We start from the raw sequence: 18,872 nt of genomic DNA, 5'->3' as shown, positions 1-18,872 counted from the left end.
TCATTGAAGCTTTAAACACGATAGGGTACTATATTTGTCTGAGTTGAATATTAAATAACCTATTGAAGGTTAACCTTTTTTAATAGAAAGAAAACTTTGTCTGGGAGCTGTGAGTAATTATGGACCGATCATAACAAATTTACTGTAACATCTCCATTAGACTGACCGGATCTTATATGAGCAGAAAAAATGTCGGAATTTTGTTCTCCTGAACCCCACATGTCGGAATTTTGTTCTCCTGAACTCCAGATATTGAGAAATTTGAGCACGATTAAACACATGCCGCTCTTAGCTTAAAGTTTTAAAGAAACCAAATTTGGTAATTAATATACAAAGTTAATATTGTTTTTTATTTGTATTATATTCATAATTCTAAATCTCAATATCTGGAAAGGAGAATAGCTTTATGGCGTTCTCTTGCAATAGTTTGATGTATCTGTGGGCTTGAGAAATCATATTTTAAAAAAAATTAAAATTTACATTCTGACATAAAATACAAATGCCATCAACTAGGTATTTGAAAGTTTGTTTTATAATTAAACAACAATTATTTGCTACAATTTGTTATAACAAGTTAGAGTGCTATATTCGGCTGAGCCGAACAACTTTTATATTAATACTTTTCTAATTTACAAATATTTATAGAAATATGTTTTCTTATGTCTTAAATAGAAAAATCCCAAGATTTAAATCTATTACAATTCCAAGATTTATTGAACATTACAAACGCCATTTTCTTTATATTTTTATTACGCTTAGCGATATTTAGTAATTTGAATGTATGCATGTGTGTGAAGCGTTTTAGGGACTGGATTTAGTATGGGAGAAATGACCAATTATAGACCGATCGTAAAAAAATATTTCAGCTATTTTTCAAGCTATATTTCAGTCAAATTGTGTATTTGACTGATTTTTAGTCAAATAATAAGAAATGTATGTTTAAGTGATTTTCTGAAGAATTTATGTATGTATATGCAACATTTTTGCTAAATGTATGGATATCAATATTTTTTAATGAGTTTACTACGTTTAAGTGATTTTCGGGGGGGGGGGGGGGGGGGGGGGGGGGGGGGGGGTTGATATGCCTTGTATGGGAGTTATGGCCAGTTATGGACCGATCGGAAAAAAATTTCTGTGCATATAAGCAATAGCTGTACCAAATTTTATATAGATATCTTAATTTAATTTATTAATGAGTTATGCGCGTTTAAGTGATTTTTGGGAGAGAACCTTGTGTGGGAGCTATGACCAATTATGGACCGATCGGAAAACAATTTCATAGTAATATTTCTGTACATAAGAGCAATACTTGTACCAAAATTTACATGGATACCTTAATTTAGTAATGAATGTGCGTTTAAGTGATTTTGGGGAGGGGACCTTGTATGGAAGCTATGACCAATTATGGATCGATCCAAAAAATGTTTCTCTAAATGAATTCCATTGGCATAAGATTTCAATTTGTAAAATTTTGTGAAGATATCGATATTGTGACGGAAGTTATTAACAAAAAACCCATTTTCCGGGAATTTATAAAACTAATATGTTTAAAATACACTATGGTGAAGGGTATATAAGATTCGACACAGCTTGTTCTAATATACAGTGTTGTTGTTGCTTATCTAACAAAGCATGAAAAAATATGAAATTTTTTGATTAAATTTTCAGTGGTTGTCTGGGATTTTTGCTCATATCTCCGTTATTTACCGACCGATTTTGCTGATTTTAAATAGCGATCTTCTCGAAAGCATGTTGTTTCAAAAAGTACCAAACAATTTATCCGAATAAGATCCTATATTGGCCTTAGTACCCAAATTTCAAAATAATGTGAGTAAATATATTATTTTTAAAATTTTCTTAGCTATTTTAAAATTTCATTCCCGTTTTTCCAAATATTTTGTTTAAAAAAATATTACGGAGTTAGTTCGTATCATAAGTATATCAAATAAGAATAAGTCAATAAATAGAAAAGTTTTATTAATGTATCAAAAATATGGGTTTCTCCCTTTTGCATCCAAAAAGGACTTAATTTTAAAAAAGTACGAAACAAGTGTTTTTAAAAGATGTGTAAAAAATATTTACAGAAATTTTAGTATATTTATTAGTTTAAAAGTTTTCATGGACCCAAAAAGGTACCAATGCTACACATTTCCACCCCTTAAAAGTACCAGACACCAAAATCCTTTCTACACTCTAGATGCAATTAAAATTTTTATTGTATCCTAATATTGTGTTAGATTACCCGTTTTTTCCTTTTTTAGCCCAAATATTCAAATATTCAAAAATCGGTCTTTAGTGGATCTACATATTCTAAAAGACATCTACTTTCAAAATTTCATGATTCTAGGTTTAGTCGTTTGGGCTGATGAATAAGTCAGTCAGTAACGCTACCATTTTATTTATGTGTATAGATAAGTTTAGACTATAAAATGGCTGAACTTTTTGTTTTCGAAATTTCAAGTGGGCGAGACCCACGCATATATTAACACAATATTGATTTGTCGGAGCCAATATGATTATTTAGCACACAAAATAGTCGGACTCGTAGTAGGGGGAGTGAAGTATAAAAATTCTTGTAAACATTTAGAGAATAACCGGCGGACATTCAATGGGGACTTGACTCCACCCATATGAATTAAATACAAAACTCAGTATATCTGGGAAACTATTAAATTATTTAAAATTTTCATAGATTACACATATTTAAAATTAAAATTAGCAAAATTTTGTTTTTAAATGGAAAATTATGGCCTTCTCAAACAAAAGGCAGTTAGAAATCAAACGTATTTTTCAAATGTATTTCAAATTTAAAAAAAGGCTAGAGGTAAGCTTGAAACTAAAAAAATTTTCAAACGTATTTCAAGTATTCTTTATTATTATTTTCATACATATTTCAAACCCTAATTATAATGCTAACTATTGAAAAATTCATATATTTTTTACATCACCTGAAAATAAAACATTCTTACATTTATTTTAGCATATTTTTCTTTCATATCTCCGATTATTTCTCCTATATTTAACGTTTTTTCGCTCCACACATTATATTTTTTTAAACGTTTTTGGAAATTATCATGTTTATTTCAAAGGCTAAACTTTAAAATTTGAAAACAATTTGGAAAATACATTATTTAGTTAAGAAAATTTTCAAAAATATTCACAGGTTTGAATCGATGTTTATTGGGTATAAAAATTTAAAATGTATTCGAATACAATAAGTAATATACAGTGCGGTCTCGATAATGATAACTTTAGCTTGAATAAAGTTTAAACCTGATATATTAAATTAAACAATTTTACAGCAAAATAAATTATTTCGAGAAGGACGAAGATATCCCAACATGTCACAATTATTAAAGGGTTTTGATATTGACAGCTTGAGACTCAGTTATTGATTCTCAAGTTCAGTTTTTTAAGAGTTTAATTTTATTTTTTAGATTGAATTTGGTTCTAACAAATAAAAATAAGTTAAAGAAATAGCAGAAAAAGTAAGTTATTTGAAATAAAATAATGAAATAAAAAAATACTAAAACAAATAATTTCAATATAACGAATTTTTCGATTGTCATTCACAACATTTGTTATTTTAATGTTGTATGTTTTAAAATGCGATTATGATTGACAACATTTATGTGTAGTGTTGTAGTTATGTTGTCTATGTGAATTTACTCCTATTCAATTGTTCAATTCATAATCAAGTTGTATATTGTATCTACTAAAGTGTAGTAACAGTGATTGTGAACGGATTTTTGTAGCAAGTCATAAGTTTATGTTCACATTAAAAAACAAACAATGTCAAAAGTAAAAAAACCAAAGAATATTAATCTAATAAAACGAGCAAAATAAACCAAATTAATTTCTTTTTATTTAAAATTCTATTATTTTCATTATTCCAAATTTTAAATTAATAAATAAACAGTTTTTAATAAAATTTTATTTTTGTTTTTGTTTTGGTAAACAGCTGTTTGTTTGTAATTTCTGTGTTACCACTTTATCGGTTTTTATGCCAAAATCGATTGAATTTTTTATTTATATGCTGAAATAAACAATTGACAACACTGAATTTTCTTACGACATTCGAAAAACATATGAAAAATTGTCGTAAGAGTTGTATAGAACTTTTGCATAGAAAATACCAACAACATTGTAGCAACTGCTGACATACAACGCTACAAACATATGAAAAATTGTCGTAAGAGTTGTATAGAACTTTTGCATAGAAAATACCAACAACATTGTAGCAACTGCTGACATACAACGCTACAACATCGATTGTGAATTGAACATATGTGTTGTTAGGAGTGTCAATAACTTACAACTGCTCATAACTGCCGGTCCACACTAGGAAACTTTTTATTTTGCATGAGAGAGAAAGAGAAGGAATATCATTCATCTCTCTCGCGGTATGGAGTTTCCCGTACTCGGAAACTTGTTTTGTTATTCTTCTCATTCGTACAACAACAAATCAATGCAATAAACACATAAGTAGTTTCTGAAACAAAAGTTTCTATGTGTGGACATATAGGAAACTTCAAAAGAGAATTAAGAAAAAGTTTCTCTACGAAAGTTTCCTAGTTTAGACCAGCACTAAGATGTTGTATTATTAACTTTATAAGTATAAATAATATTTTCAAAAATTAAAATGTTGAAAATAAAATGGAGTGGAATTTGTAAGTATCATATATTTTTCTGCAAAACAGCTTTAAATATAAAATATTAATTAGAAAAATAACTAATAAAATGCAGATGGAAATGTTGGTGGAGGTCATGACCCAAAATCCAGAAATTGACCGCGGAAAGTTACCATTTGGTTTTAATAAAGTGCAGCTCAGAGATAAATACAAATAAATGGCAAAGAGTTCGTATTAGATTATATATGGAGATGTATTAAGTAATGAATTTATAACTTATTACAAATTATTTTTATTTAATTATAGGTGTGAACTCACCATAAAGCTAATTTAAAAACAAAATTAGCTTCAAACAAGAGGAACTTTCAAGCTAGTAGTGGTCCGTCCACGGATGTAAACTTGAGCCCTTTAGAGCAGAGCACTGTAGAACTTGTTTCAATGCAGTCACAAGGCAACCCTAATGGATCTACAATAGGTTTGGAAATACAAGGAGATTCTGATGAGGCGGAAGCAGTTTAGACCTGAGGAACCTTCACCGATTGCTGAAGATCACAGTAGCGAACAGCAATTACCAAAAAGTCGCAAGCGATCAAAAAATAAGCTGGAAGACAATCGTTTATAAGTTTTAAAAAAGCAAGAAGAGATCTTGTGGACATTAAAACGTTTGGAAAATAATTCATACTTCATTATGAAATAAACAAAAAAAAAACGTTTGAGTTAAAAAAGAAAAAGGCTGATTCAGGAGACAGGTATACAAATTTTATTTTAATATGTTTAAGGATCTACATGATCATTTAGATCACATGATTATATATTTTTTGTGATATGTTTAAGTTGTTCTTTTTTTAAAGTAAACTATTTTTGAAGTGAAATAAAAGAATTGAATATAATTCAAGATACGAAATGTTTATTCATTAATTACAAGCTTTAAATTATTTCTAATTTGTTGTGCAGACTCTTCTATGTTTGTTGCTGTATCATCTCCAAATTCTATTTCCGAGTCTAAAGGAAAAGGTAATTCTTCATGATGTTCTGTTTTAAAATGTTGGCTTAAATTGTATAATGCACAACACACATTTGTAATTTGAGTCGCCTTTCAATGATGTTTCTTGCTTTTGCGTGTAGTATCCGAGACACCAAATAAATCAACACACATTTTTGTGTTGTAAACGATAACCGGGATTTGCCTGTACTTCTCAATATAACAATTTATAGTAACATTTTTGTATATTTAAAATTTGTTGAGTCGAGTTTTGTAAAGAGGCTATTCTTGTATTGCATATACCGCTTATAATGAAATTTAATAGACTACTTTTATAGACGGATAAATAATTGCATAGACGCAAGTGTTACTAACTTTAACACATATCCAAAATGCCGTTTCCATTAGACTGTATTGAAACTAACAATAATTGTTTATATTAAGCGTTAGTACGATTCATTTAGCCTAATAATTCCTGTTAAAATTTCTGTTTTTGTCTCAAAATTTTTAAAAACAGTTTCAGAAAAAACGAATTTTTATTTTTTTAATATAATTTTCGAGTGTCAATATTAGTTTAACCCGGCAAACATGAGTTTCTTTCAAAATTAGAATAATTTTAAATGAAAATCTTTCTGGCATTGGTCAACTGAAATTTTAAAGAAATTACTAATTTAAAACATTATTTCTTAAAATATCAAAAAATAATATCAAACAAAAATATTACAACTTTTTAAACGATAGAGTTTGTGTTTATTGGACATATATTTTTAACTAATACATTCTCACGACTTAGGTTTTGTTATACTTAGATTCGCTTCTATGCATAAATTGTCTTTGGCATTTAACTATAGTTTTTTAAATTGTCTATACAAAAGTATTTATAATATTAGATAGTAGTAAAAAAACCTGACAATATTGTCAGACATCTAACAATCGCGCAAAGTTTACACGATTGTAAGATGTTACAAACATCAGCACAAACCCGACATACCCTCCCCACTAAATGGTAAAACCATGAAAAATATTAATATACAAATATTAGTGCATTTGTTGATGCATTTTATTACATCACTTTAGTGGGAAGGGTATATTGGGTTTGCGCAATAATATTGGTTGGTAATCTGATGTAAATTCCGGGGAATATTCTGAAGGAATTTTCGACAAATCTTATTAAAGTCGGAGAAATGTCTGATACGATACCATATTCTTTCGACATTTCGTAAGAAAGTCTGATCAAACATAAATAGTCTGATAAATGTCTAATAAAATAACAGACAGTTCTTACAAAAGTCTGATTAAATATAAGAAAAGTCCAATAAATGTCTGATAAAATGTCCGACAGTTCGTACAAAAGTCTGATCAAGTATAAGAAAATGGCCTGACTATTCCGGTCAATGACTTATGAAAACTATTTTCATATATATAATTTATTATGGTTTAATTTTATTAATTTTAGAAGCTTTCATTATTCATGACTTCTTAAGGGTGTATGAGTTAATAATAGAAACTTATAGATACAGATGTTGTTTACTTGATTTCCAAAGACTAACTAAGAAAAAATTAAATTCCCTTTTAAAGTATAGTTGACGAATTTTGAAAATATAAACAGGTTTGTGCAGGATTTTTATTAAAAAATTCTACAGATAATATGCAGAGTTGTCGCAAAGTTTTCTTACAAAAAAAGTGAAACAGGGAATAAAGGACTGAGCAAAAAATATCAAAAAATATGCAGACTATTATGTTAAATATTTAAAGGAAATTTATATTATTCGCTTAATTGTCTGATGAAATTATAAAAACAATTCTTTTCAGATTATGTGCTGATTTATCGGATATTATTCGAAAGCCATTTTATATTTTACTTCAGAAAATGTGCAAACTATTCTCTTTTATGTCTAAAGAATAACATAGGAATAAAAAACAAATTGTCCTTCGCCAATGCGCAGATTAGTTTCATAATCTTCGTAACATAAAATTATCTTTCAACAATGTGCAGACAAGTCTGATGTTAACCGTTTAATACTTCAAATGTACAGAAAAGTCTAACAAAAAATTATTCTGTAAAATGTCTAAAGGAAATTTATATTATTCGTTAAAAATTCTGATAAAGTAGAAGAATAATTTCAGAAAATTTCTGATATCAGATATGTCTGAAAAAATTGTTTACTGGGTAAATACAATACGGCACAAGACTTTGTTTTGTATTACTAATAATTGTCTAAAAGTCAAGATTAAACTAGTGTATGCTAAGCGAGCGCAAAAAATAACTGGTGTGACATTTAACCAGTTAATTTGTGCGCTTTATATTCTCATTGGGAAACTACTTATTTAACCTACTACATAGGATTACCCATAGCCACCATCTGCCCAGGTCACTAGCTATTTTAACATGTGTTTGGACATGTGTCCCTAGATTACGAATGGACAGATAAAAAGCTTAAGTTAGTTTTTTACAGTGTACATTCTCTCGTTTCCAAAAGGGATTATCTTCACCCTCGTTTACAAAGAGTAAATTCGTGACGATAGACGAATTATAACGAACCAGGTGGGTACATTTTACGAATCAGTCTCTTTTTCGGGCGCATTGACTCTTTGTCAAACTGCGATAAGTCTTACGACCTTCCTACTTAAAACCTTGGAACGGATAGCCGATAGTATGATTAAAAGCAGTATACCCGACAAAGACCTACAATTAAATCAGCATGTTTATGAAAAGGGACGATCGATGGAAACCGCTTTAAACGAAGGTGCATCCTTTGATAGCAAAGTATAAAAACTGGTGGTATGCATCGACATCGAAGACGCCTTCAATAACGTGCACACTGATACCTTTATCCAATCCCTAAACCAGTTTTATGTTGACCGGGTGCTACACAAGGTAAGTTATACCAAAGGATGGCATTTTGTCACCTTTACTCTGGGTTACCACGATTAATAGCGTCCTAAGGACCCTAATCGATAAAATTTCTACGTATACCGAACCTTGCTTCCTGGGCAAGAAGATACCTGTATCAGACAAAGTACTTAATTACTTAGGTGTAATTCTCGACCGAAAATTAAAATGGAGACAACACATAGAAGATAGGATCAACAAGGCACATCGTTGCTGGGCGATATATAGGAGAAATGGGGTCTTAGTCCTTCTATGACAAATTGGCTTTATAAAAGAGTAATTAGACCAATTCTATCTTATGATTCATTAATCTATTGGACTGCTTTAGACAAAAAGTATAATATGAAACTACTACAGGGAGTTCAGCGAACATACTGCTTGGGTATAAGTGGTGCTATGTGTACTACTTCAACCAAGGCTCTGGAAACGTTGCTAGTTATTCCACCTATTGAAACATATTTGAGAAATGAGACGGCGCTTGCAGCCGAACGGCTCTTTACTTTAGGCGAACTGGCCAAAAGCAGTTATAAAACACATCATCAATGTATATTGGACACACTAGAAGGTTATACACAATCATTGGACGTGCCTGATCGTATTCCGGACACAGAATATATCGGAAACTTTGAAACGCTGTTCCCAGATAGAATGTCTTGGTCAAGCAGAAATATACCACCGTTTACCAAATCATAACATGTGAAGATCCAAGTATATTGGAAGTGATGTTATTCCGGAAATAACATTCCTGACTTACACAGTATGGAAAATTCTTAAGAAACAGAGTTTCTGAACACTGAAAAATAATGTATTCAGTTCCTTATTTCATGATAAGTAGCGCACATTAGGCCCGATAGCGGCCTAGTTGTATTTCTTCGTATTTGATGTAGTATACATCCTCCTTTCAACCTAACCTACTTTCTGTGGTAGAAATCCTGTAAAAAATACAATAAACAAATTGCTTAATTTTTGTAAGAAAAATTGTTAAGATTTTTTTCTAATAAATTGAAAAAATTTGCATAGTAAAATTACTTAGTTGATTCACTGTACATAACGGATAACATAAATATACATACAGTGAAAATAATCCATGCTCATCTTTACGAAAAAATTTCGTAACTTCTATTTTCGTAATATTTACAAAAATTTCGTGTATAATACGAAATATTATTTAATAAAACCCTTTTCTATTTTTACGAAAGTACAAAAACCTTTCGTAATATTTTTTTCTTAAATTTTGCGAAATTAAACATAATTATATTAATTATATTATGATTAAATAAAACTACAACATTTTCAAAAAATTTAAGAAAAAGTATAATATTATTCTCGAATTATTTTCATAAAAAAATTGAAAATTCGTGTGGAGAATAATTTTGAACATTAGAAAATTTATTTTAAAATAAACAAATATGTAAATTAATTTTTTTAAGAATATTTTGCATTATACTAAAATATTTCGTACAATTTCGTATATATTACGAAAGAATTTCGTGGTGTGAAACAACGAACGATTCGTACAATGTACGACAATTTTCGTATATATTAAGCATGGATTTTTTTCAGTGTATATATTTGCATGCGTTATTGTTCTCATTAATACTTTATTTAAATTATTAAAATTATTATGTATTATTATTTGCATCAATCATAAAAAATACAAACAAATAACATTTACATTTTATCCTATTACACAAAACAGTTTAGAAATTTAATTTTTAAACAATTATTAAATATTAAATGAGAAGCTTTAACGCCTTTTTGCGTAAATCCCTATGATAATTGAAAATACGCCCATTTTGCACAAATATACTTACATAAAATGGTCTCGAACAAATGTCGCACATAACAATGTCAGTAGCATTTAGTCATAAAACAGAGAAAGAATGAAAGAAGTTAATTCCTTTTTAAATTAATTTTCATTTTCGTTTTTTTTTTTATTTCACTATCATAGCATGCTATATATGTAGACATCAGGCACACGCTTGCAATTTGATTCCATTACAAATTCGTTATAATGAGGTCAAAAATTAAATATAAAAAATAAAAAAAAATTTTGTAAAAAAATTCTCATTAAGGACACTAGTGTTTGTAAAAAAACAAATATTAGTGTGTCTGTGAAATTATAATAGGTAGAGTTTTCGAATGCACATTTTTTGTAGATAAGATAAGATATGTATTTCAGAACAGTTTAAACATTTTGGCATCGATTTGTCAGAACATTTTTTTGCACATTTTACAAAACTGATGGTAAACTGATATGTTTTACATGAAAGACTCCACCAGGTTTGTTATTCTCTGTTTAAAACTGAAAAATATTACTCTTAGACGCAACAAGGTGTATGAATATGAATATTGTGGGTGAGTCTTTATGCAGTTTTGTGTCCGTCTGTGTAAAACATGCTCAAAATAACCCCGTAATGTGTAGCGTGTATGGTACATGTAACATAAATATAAATAAGCACATATTAGATAAAGTACAATTCAACAATAATATGTTATTGAAACTTGCAAAACAAATAAAAAAATAACAATAATATGTTATTGAACTTGCAAAACACCTTTACAATCTAAACCGATTTTAAATTCTTCAGAGGATTTAGAAAGCAGATGTTGAGGCCTTTATGATGCTTAAATGACCTGTGAGCATTTTATCGGCAAATATATTTTTGATTTAATGTTTGATGTTTCTCATAAGCATTAATTGTCATGTCTATTCATGGAGGTGTATGACAAATTTCAAAAATATATTTTTATTCTGCTCGTAAAAATTAGTATCACTTCGTTAAATTTCGTTTATTTTGTCTCACTGTGTTAAACCCACGAGAATGCCCATCGTATCCGTTCCGGGGCTTGATAATATACGGAGACCCTATTCCCACAGCGGCGACACTGGTCTGTGGTGAATCAAATGCGACTGGCATCGGGAGTAGTCAGGTGGTAGCGCCAGGCTTGACTGCACCTCCCGAGCGCATCGTTGAGCATCATGGCGCCAAATCCAACGATGTTTTAACCAGAGACGAGAAATCGTCCCTCGAGTTGGCGAAAAGCCTCCTGGTTAGGCTAAAGGGCTTCAATCCTCCAGCTGAGGAAGAAGTGCCTAATGCCCAGCCGACTAAACGTCAAAAACAGGCACAAACCATCGTCATGAATAGGCTTTTCAGGATAGGAGGTAAAGTTTTGATAGTATCTCCCTACGCATTTATCGCAGTGACGCCAATGGGCGACGATCCTGGTTCTGAGAACCAAGAAGACTTCCAGTCTACCACAGGTATAATGGGTGATCTTCTTGGCAATCTGAAGTTAGCTGAGGATGGAGACAGTTTGCAGGATTCCGATTCTGAGGACGTCGACGTCACTGTCATGACAATCTTGGAGATGGTGAAGGTAACTCAGATTATCCTTCACCACTCCAAGGCAGCATCTGCTTCTTTGCTCCTTCGCAGGGCTGAAAGTGGGGAGGAGCTCATTTTGCTCCAAGAACCGTGGACCCTTCACGGTAAAATCCTTGGACTATCTCTCAGATAGTCAAATCCTGCAAGTAATAAAAATATTAGAGCCTTATTCTGGCCAAAAACCACTTAGATATCTTCATCTTATCTTGTTACAGTGATGAGGATACGGTACCGGCGGCACTTGAGTCCGGAAACTCCACCATCTGGCTCCTTTGCTGCTATATTACGCATGGCAATGGTGACCAACCGCCAAATGACCTGGTCAGAGACCTAATGCTCGAAGCAAACAGGCGTCATGTTCCTGCGATAATTGGCGCTGAAGCAAATAATCAACACAGTGTGTGGGGCAGTTCAGACATCAACAGTAGGGGTAAGTGTTTACTTGACTTTATATTAGAATTTAATATGTCAGTCGTTAACAGAGGTTCAGAACCTACTTTTATTGTTACAAACAGAAAGGAAGTTCTGGATATTACAGCTATTAGTACAAACTATATACAACTGTGGTAAGTTTCTAATGACTGCTTTTTCTCTGATCACCGCTACCTGGACTTCAACATAGTCTAAGTCAAAGTTTCAAAACCCTTTCTAAATAGAAGGAAAACAAATTGGGAGACAAAGCTTCTCCGAGTATCATATTCTCTGCTCCGACAGTAGAGAGTATAAGAGATATTGCTAGCCACGAAGAGAGCCTGCAAACTATCCAGTGGCATAAAAAAGGACAAGCCACCGTGGTGGAGTCCTGACATATCGAGCATAAGAAGGACATGCCGCCGGTCATTTAACGAGGCTAAGAGATCAGGCAACTGGTCTCTTTATAAGGCAAACCTTAATAAATTCAAAATATTGGTTCGGAATGCGAAACGGAATTCGTGGAGGGTTTTCTGTAGCAATATTGAAAGCTCTTCCGAAACCAGTCGTCTTCGTAAAATTTTGTAAAAGTCCCTTTTTGTTCCTATATATACAGAAAATGGATGGGAGTTGGACTTCAGGTAGTCAGGAGACCTTAGAGCTTCTTCTTAATACTCACTTTCCCGGTTGAATCTCAATGAGTTATATGACTAGTTTCTCTCCACCCTCAATGTACACTGTAACACACGTGCCTATTGAAGATGACATTAGCCGATGGGTAATTAAAAGCTTTGATCCTTACAAAGCGACAGATCTTCAACACAGTATAGATCTTGTAGTTCCTTGGCTGCGAAACTTATACACAGCCTGTTTCTCTTCGTCATACATTCCTATTCAATGGACCAAGTGCAATGTGATTTTTATTCCCAAGGGGGGTAAAACTTCACACACTAAGGCAAAAGATTACAGACCAATATGTCTGTTATCATTTATGCTGAAAACATTGAAAAGGATAATCGATAAACAAATCCTTTCTCTCTGCCTCTCAACATGCATATACGAAGGGCAAATCTGTTGAGACGGCTCTTCATACACTCGTTGGTCATATTGAAAAATCCATGGGGCATGGAAATTATTCACTTGGTATAGAAGGCGCATTCAATAACGTCAAACCTACTTCTATCTGCCAATCTTCTCTCAAATAGGATCATTGAATCCTCCTTAGGAGATACAGTAATCACTAGAAAAGCTTTAAAAGGTACTCCACAAGGGGGAGTACTATCACCACGCTTATGGAATATGGCCATAAATGATATTCTAGTGCAACTAGACTCTCTTGGTTATAAAACAGTCGCCTATGCTGATGATGTAGCGGTAGCGGTGTCAGGCGATTATATCGATACCATATCGCAAAGGCTATACCAAGCACTAAAGATCATCACCTCGTGGAGTGTCGAATGTGGTCCTAGTGTAAGTCCTTCATTTCCTCTTCCTTGCCTAAACGGCGAAGTATTAAAACTCTCGGACAGCGCTAACTATCTGGGCGTTATCCTTGATAGGAAGCTATCTTGAAGTACAAACGTACTCTCTAGGGCATCTAAAGCCATTACGACATTATATGTTTGTAGGAAGGCTATTGGGACATACTGGGGCATAAATCCAATGCCCCATGGTGACAGGCGCTTGAAGAGGCTTCACTATGCTCAACTGGCTCTCGGTCGATCTTCTTGCCAGGAAATTGGTTATGTCGACTGCGGTCAGATTAAGTGAAACTGGTAAGTGGAAACAATGCTCCATTGGCCATGCTAGGATAATAGATCTTATGCCGAATAATCAGTACATTGTTGATTATTGTATTCAGGTACCGTCTCTAATGAGAAAGTTCCGATATTATATCTCTTCGGAGTCAAATAATTGCTACCGAGTGTATATAGACTGATCGAAGAAAACGAAAAGAATTGGTGGTGGCATTTTCATTGAGGAATTTGGAACGAAAATCTCCTTCCGACTCAATGATGAATGTAGTATCCTTCAAGCTGAAATATCGGCGATAAGAAGGGCGGTAAATGGGCTAAGGTATTATAGGATATCTAACAGGGTGTTCTAACTGGTGTGTTCTCCACATCCAAAATTGTCCATGAATGCCGGACGCATCTCAATGAGATGGCGAGACATTCGAACATCACCCTATTTGGGTAAAGGGACATGAGACTTCCTATGGCAATGGTATTGCTGATACCTTGGCAAGAGCCGATAGCATGCTTAGCAGACTGGAATCCTATTACTCACACTATTCATCCACGGCAGCTGCCCTGGCTTTATATTTCTCATCCTCTCCTTTTCTTTGCTACTGTCTCAGTTCTTCCACTCTTCCCTATCTCTTCTTCTCTTCCTTTGACTTAAGCCATATTCCAAATATCACCCTGAAGTTTATAGGGGGCATTCCTTTGATGGTGTGTATATGAGATTCACTTGTTACTTTTTTTTATGTTTTATTAATGAATGAATTAAGGAAATAAAAATCGAATTGCACTGTTCTAAATTTTAATTTTTAAAAAGTACGAAAAACGATAATACCAATGTTATTTTCTTATGTCGTCGGCAGCCTTGGCGTCGGATTGGGAGTAATTGTCGAGTTTTTTGAGAGTACAAATTATTTTTTTTTTAATATTTAAAAAATATTGTATAAAAAATGCTCATTTTGAAGAAAACAAACTAAAATGTAAGAGTGTTATTTCGACTAAGTACGCCGAATATTATTCAAATGGAATGCCTCCTATAAACGTACAAAAAATAGTTTTCTGAAGGGTGCCTTATATGGGGGAAAAAGTCAATTATGGACAGATTCTCATTAATCTCGGTAGTTTGATTTGTGCTCATCTTATGCGAAATTTAGCTCTATACTCGTACTTTCAAGCCAGTAGTGAGGGTTAAAGTCATTTTCTGAGAGGGGCCTTATATGGGCGTAGAGTTAATTATGGACCGATCTTTAGATAATGAGGTAAATAGATTTTTGCTCGTAAATAACTTAAAATAGTTATGAATGTTAAAGCAGTTTTTCGGGGGAAATTTGTAGGGACTATGCGAACACGTGGACCGATATTGGCCATTTTCAATACCAAACAAACACCAAACAAATATTTATGGAAAATTTCAACTTTAAACATTGAGAAAGCTAAAATTAATATTTATTTCCTTAAGGAGCATTCACACGATGACACTTTACGTACGTAAAGTCTAATTAAAGGTAAGATGAAATTCTATCGGTATTTCAAAAAAGAGATTAAAAGTAGTATGATCTATACTTTTTGTGTTTACATGATTAGCATAAACCAATAACGAAGTAAGATGGAAAAAGCTGTTTCACTTTTTTGAGTTTAAGTACATAAAAATACATCCCTGATCTAATGCAACGAAAAGAGCCATACGAATGTCAAATTTTCCATCCGTATATTCTCTCAATGTGTGAAGGTTTCATCTGTATACTTCTACTCAAAATTTTGAAAGATCATATCACTTGTGTGTTCGTGTGAATGGGCTTTAAGAGGAATAATATTCATTGACTAATTGCTCCCCTTTCTGATTATAATTCCCAAAACAGTCTTGAAGTGTGTGGTTCAAATTTCATTAAATTCTGTTCAGTCGTTGTCATAATAAAACGTAATTGCATCAGAAAATGTTGCAAAAATACAAATATTCCCTTTGCTGTTTAATTTGTCAAAAATATTGATATTACTTAATTTAAAATATTGAGTATAACTCCCACAAATTCAAAAACTTCATATTATTCACAGATAACAAAACCAAATTCATTCCTTTTATCTGTAAATTTAAAATTTGAAGGGTCTTACCCATAAACTTTTATAAAATTTTCATATATAATTTGTTCTATAAACCTTTGATAGATTTTTATAAATAAGACAGTAAATATTAGAGTATTCAATTATTCGGGTTTTTGTCTTATTCGGTTTTTTCGACAAATAATTATTTGAGGTTTTACGTTAGCCGGTTAATAATCGGATAATTAAAAATTATTCGGTTATTCGAACAAAAGGAAACTAGATGTTACTATTGCTTTTTACAATAATTTTGAATTTTGAAAAAAAGCTTTCAAATATGGAAAAGTTGATAAGCATGTGCGTACTCCGATTTTTATGTCCTTATAAAAGGATTTCAAAGTTTAAAGGACTACAATCAAATATTTAAAATATTTATATGCATTTTATAATGCTAATATTGGTATAAAATGAAAGCTGGGAATCTGTACATTCTATCTATATTATTTACCTGTCTCACTTAAAGATAAAACAAAAAAGAAATTAAATTTAAAAAGGTTTCATTTTCGACACAAAAACTTTTTACTACTTTTTGTGACAAATTTTCTTTAAGAATCATCAAGAAAAAATTGTAAATCTTAAATTAAGATTTACAATTTTTTCTTGATGATCTTGATGTATATCTATAAATTTGGAATTCATCTTTTGAAATCGGTTGTCTTTTAAACTTTAAAGTCCTTAAAAAGCCGATTATGAAAAACTTAGTACACAGACTTAATACTAATGGTCCACAGTTTCAATTACGTAGAAAATATATAGTAATTTTACTGCTAAATAGTGAGTTTTTCTTAATCGGTTAATTGAGAGAAATTATTTGGTTTATTCGTTATTTGAAATTTGACAATTTTCATTTATTCGAACGATTAATCGTCAAAAATTAATCGATTAACCGATCGACGATTAATCGTTTGAATACTCTAGTAAATATATAAGTTGAATTTACTTTTGTTTCTTCATTAAAAAAATAATAATTTTACAGCGATCCGTATTTCGTCGCTTTCGGATTTTTTGCGAATAAAGATATAACCAATTAAAACTTCTAAGTAAACATATATCTCTGTTTAAAATTTCTTAAAGTCGGCGCAGCTATTTAGGTGTGGACCTTATGAAAAACATGAAACTCCCCTTTTTACCCAATTTAATTTAATTTTTCTGAAATATACCTTTTGACTGATTAAAGCAAAATACTTCTCAAGTATTTGCAAATTTTCGAAAAAGTACCTTAACTACACTGAAAATAATTCATGCCTAATATACACGAGAAATGTTGTACATTGGACGAAATGCTTCGTGGTTTCGCACTACGAAATTCATTCGTAATATATACGCAATTGTTCGAAATATTTTAGTAAAGTGAAATATAATTTTAGATTTTTTTACTTTAGAATTTTTTTTTAAATTATATAAAAATTTTAGTTCATTTAAAAAATGTGTTGTAAATTTAGAAAACAAAAACAAATTGTTTTATGTTTAACAGATACTTTAAAGATGTACTGCCTTATGCAAAAACGATTTTTAAGTTAACAATGGTTGTTAAATCCTGTTTTTATATGGAAAAAGTGTGCAGTAAACCGTTGTTAACTTTAATAATCGTTTTTGCATAAGTCCCGTAATAATTATTTGAATTTTAAACATTTAAACACCTTCATTCAAATATATGACTTTTATATTTCAAGTAGGATAACAATTTTTAAAATGTTATTTTTATCAAGATTAGTTCGATTATATATTCGTAGTTTTTGTTTAAAAAAAATCAAAATATTTATTTTCAAATGTTCATCTTCTAAACCTTATAAAAATAAGGAATTTAAAATTACGTTTAATTTAACTCGCTTAATATTACGATAATAAGAAAAAATTTGTAACAAAATAATTTTGTTATATATTAGGATATATTAGGATGTATGTATGTAGGTATGTATGTAGGTATGTATGTATGTATGTATGTATGTATGTATGTATGTATGTATGTATAATTTGCATAATTTTTTATGTGCTTAAGAATTTTTAATGTGATTTAGACAAAATACCGACATACGAGCACAGTCCATATGTTACATACATACTTATTGTATTGGAATGAACATACAATCATTTAAATAATGTCCTGCTGATTTATGGGGACAATGTGTGTAATAAATTTAACACAAATATGCTGTTCTCATTGTGACTTCTTAACCTTTCTGTATCTTGTATTAGTTGTTATGTTCTTTATAAAAAATATTTGATTCACTGTAGGACTCTTTTATTTAAAAAACAGATACAAACCAAAAGCAGTGGCTTTTAGTCACAGTTCTATATACATAATAATTAACAAAAATAATTTTTATTGTAAAAGTCACACATATACATATATAAATATATGTACATATATGCAAGACAGTACGTGGATTTCAAACTCCTTAGTACAGTTGTGACTCTATATATAGAAGTTCTTGCAAATGAGTTTCCCTGTTGTTGCTGTGAGCATGTTCATACAAACCCTTTTAGTTCAAAGTCCCTTTTACATTGTAATTTGACCCAAAAATGCTTTGTACTTTTTGTTATCCTTTTCCAAAATGACACTTTTGTCACTCTATGATAATATTTCCATTTTAACAAAATCAACAATTTATTTACAGCTTTGTTCGTTTACATGCTAGTTTTTACTATTTTTACTGTTTTTACTACTTTTTGTCAAAAATCTGTTCGTTTACTCAAAAAATAGTAAATTATAGTAAGCATTTT

This window comes from Lucilia cuprina, chromosome 4 (genome assembly GCF_022045245.1).
Source record: "Lucilia cuprina isolate Lc7/37 chromosome 4, ASM2204524v1, whole genome shotgun sequence".
Taxonomy (NCBI): Eukaryota; Metazoa; Arthropoda; class Insecta; order Diptera; family Calliphoridae; genus Lucilia; species Lucilia cuprina.
This window is presented reverse-complemented; position numbering follows the sequence as displayed.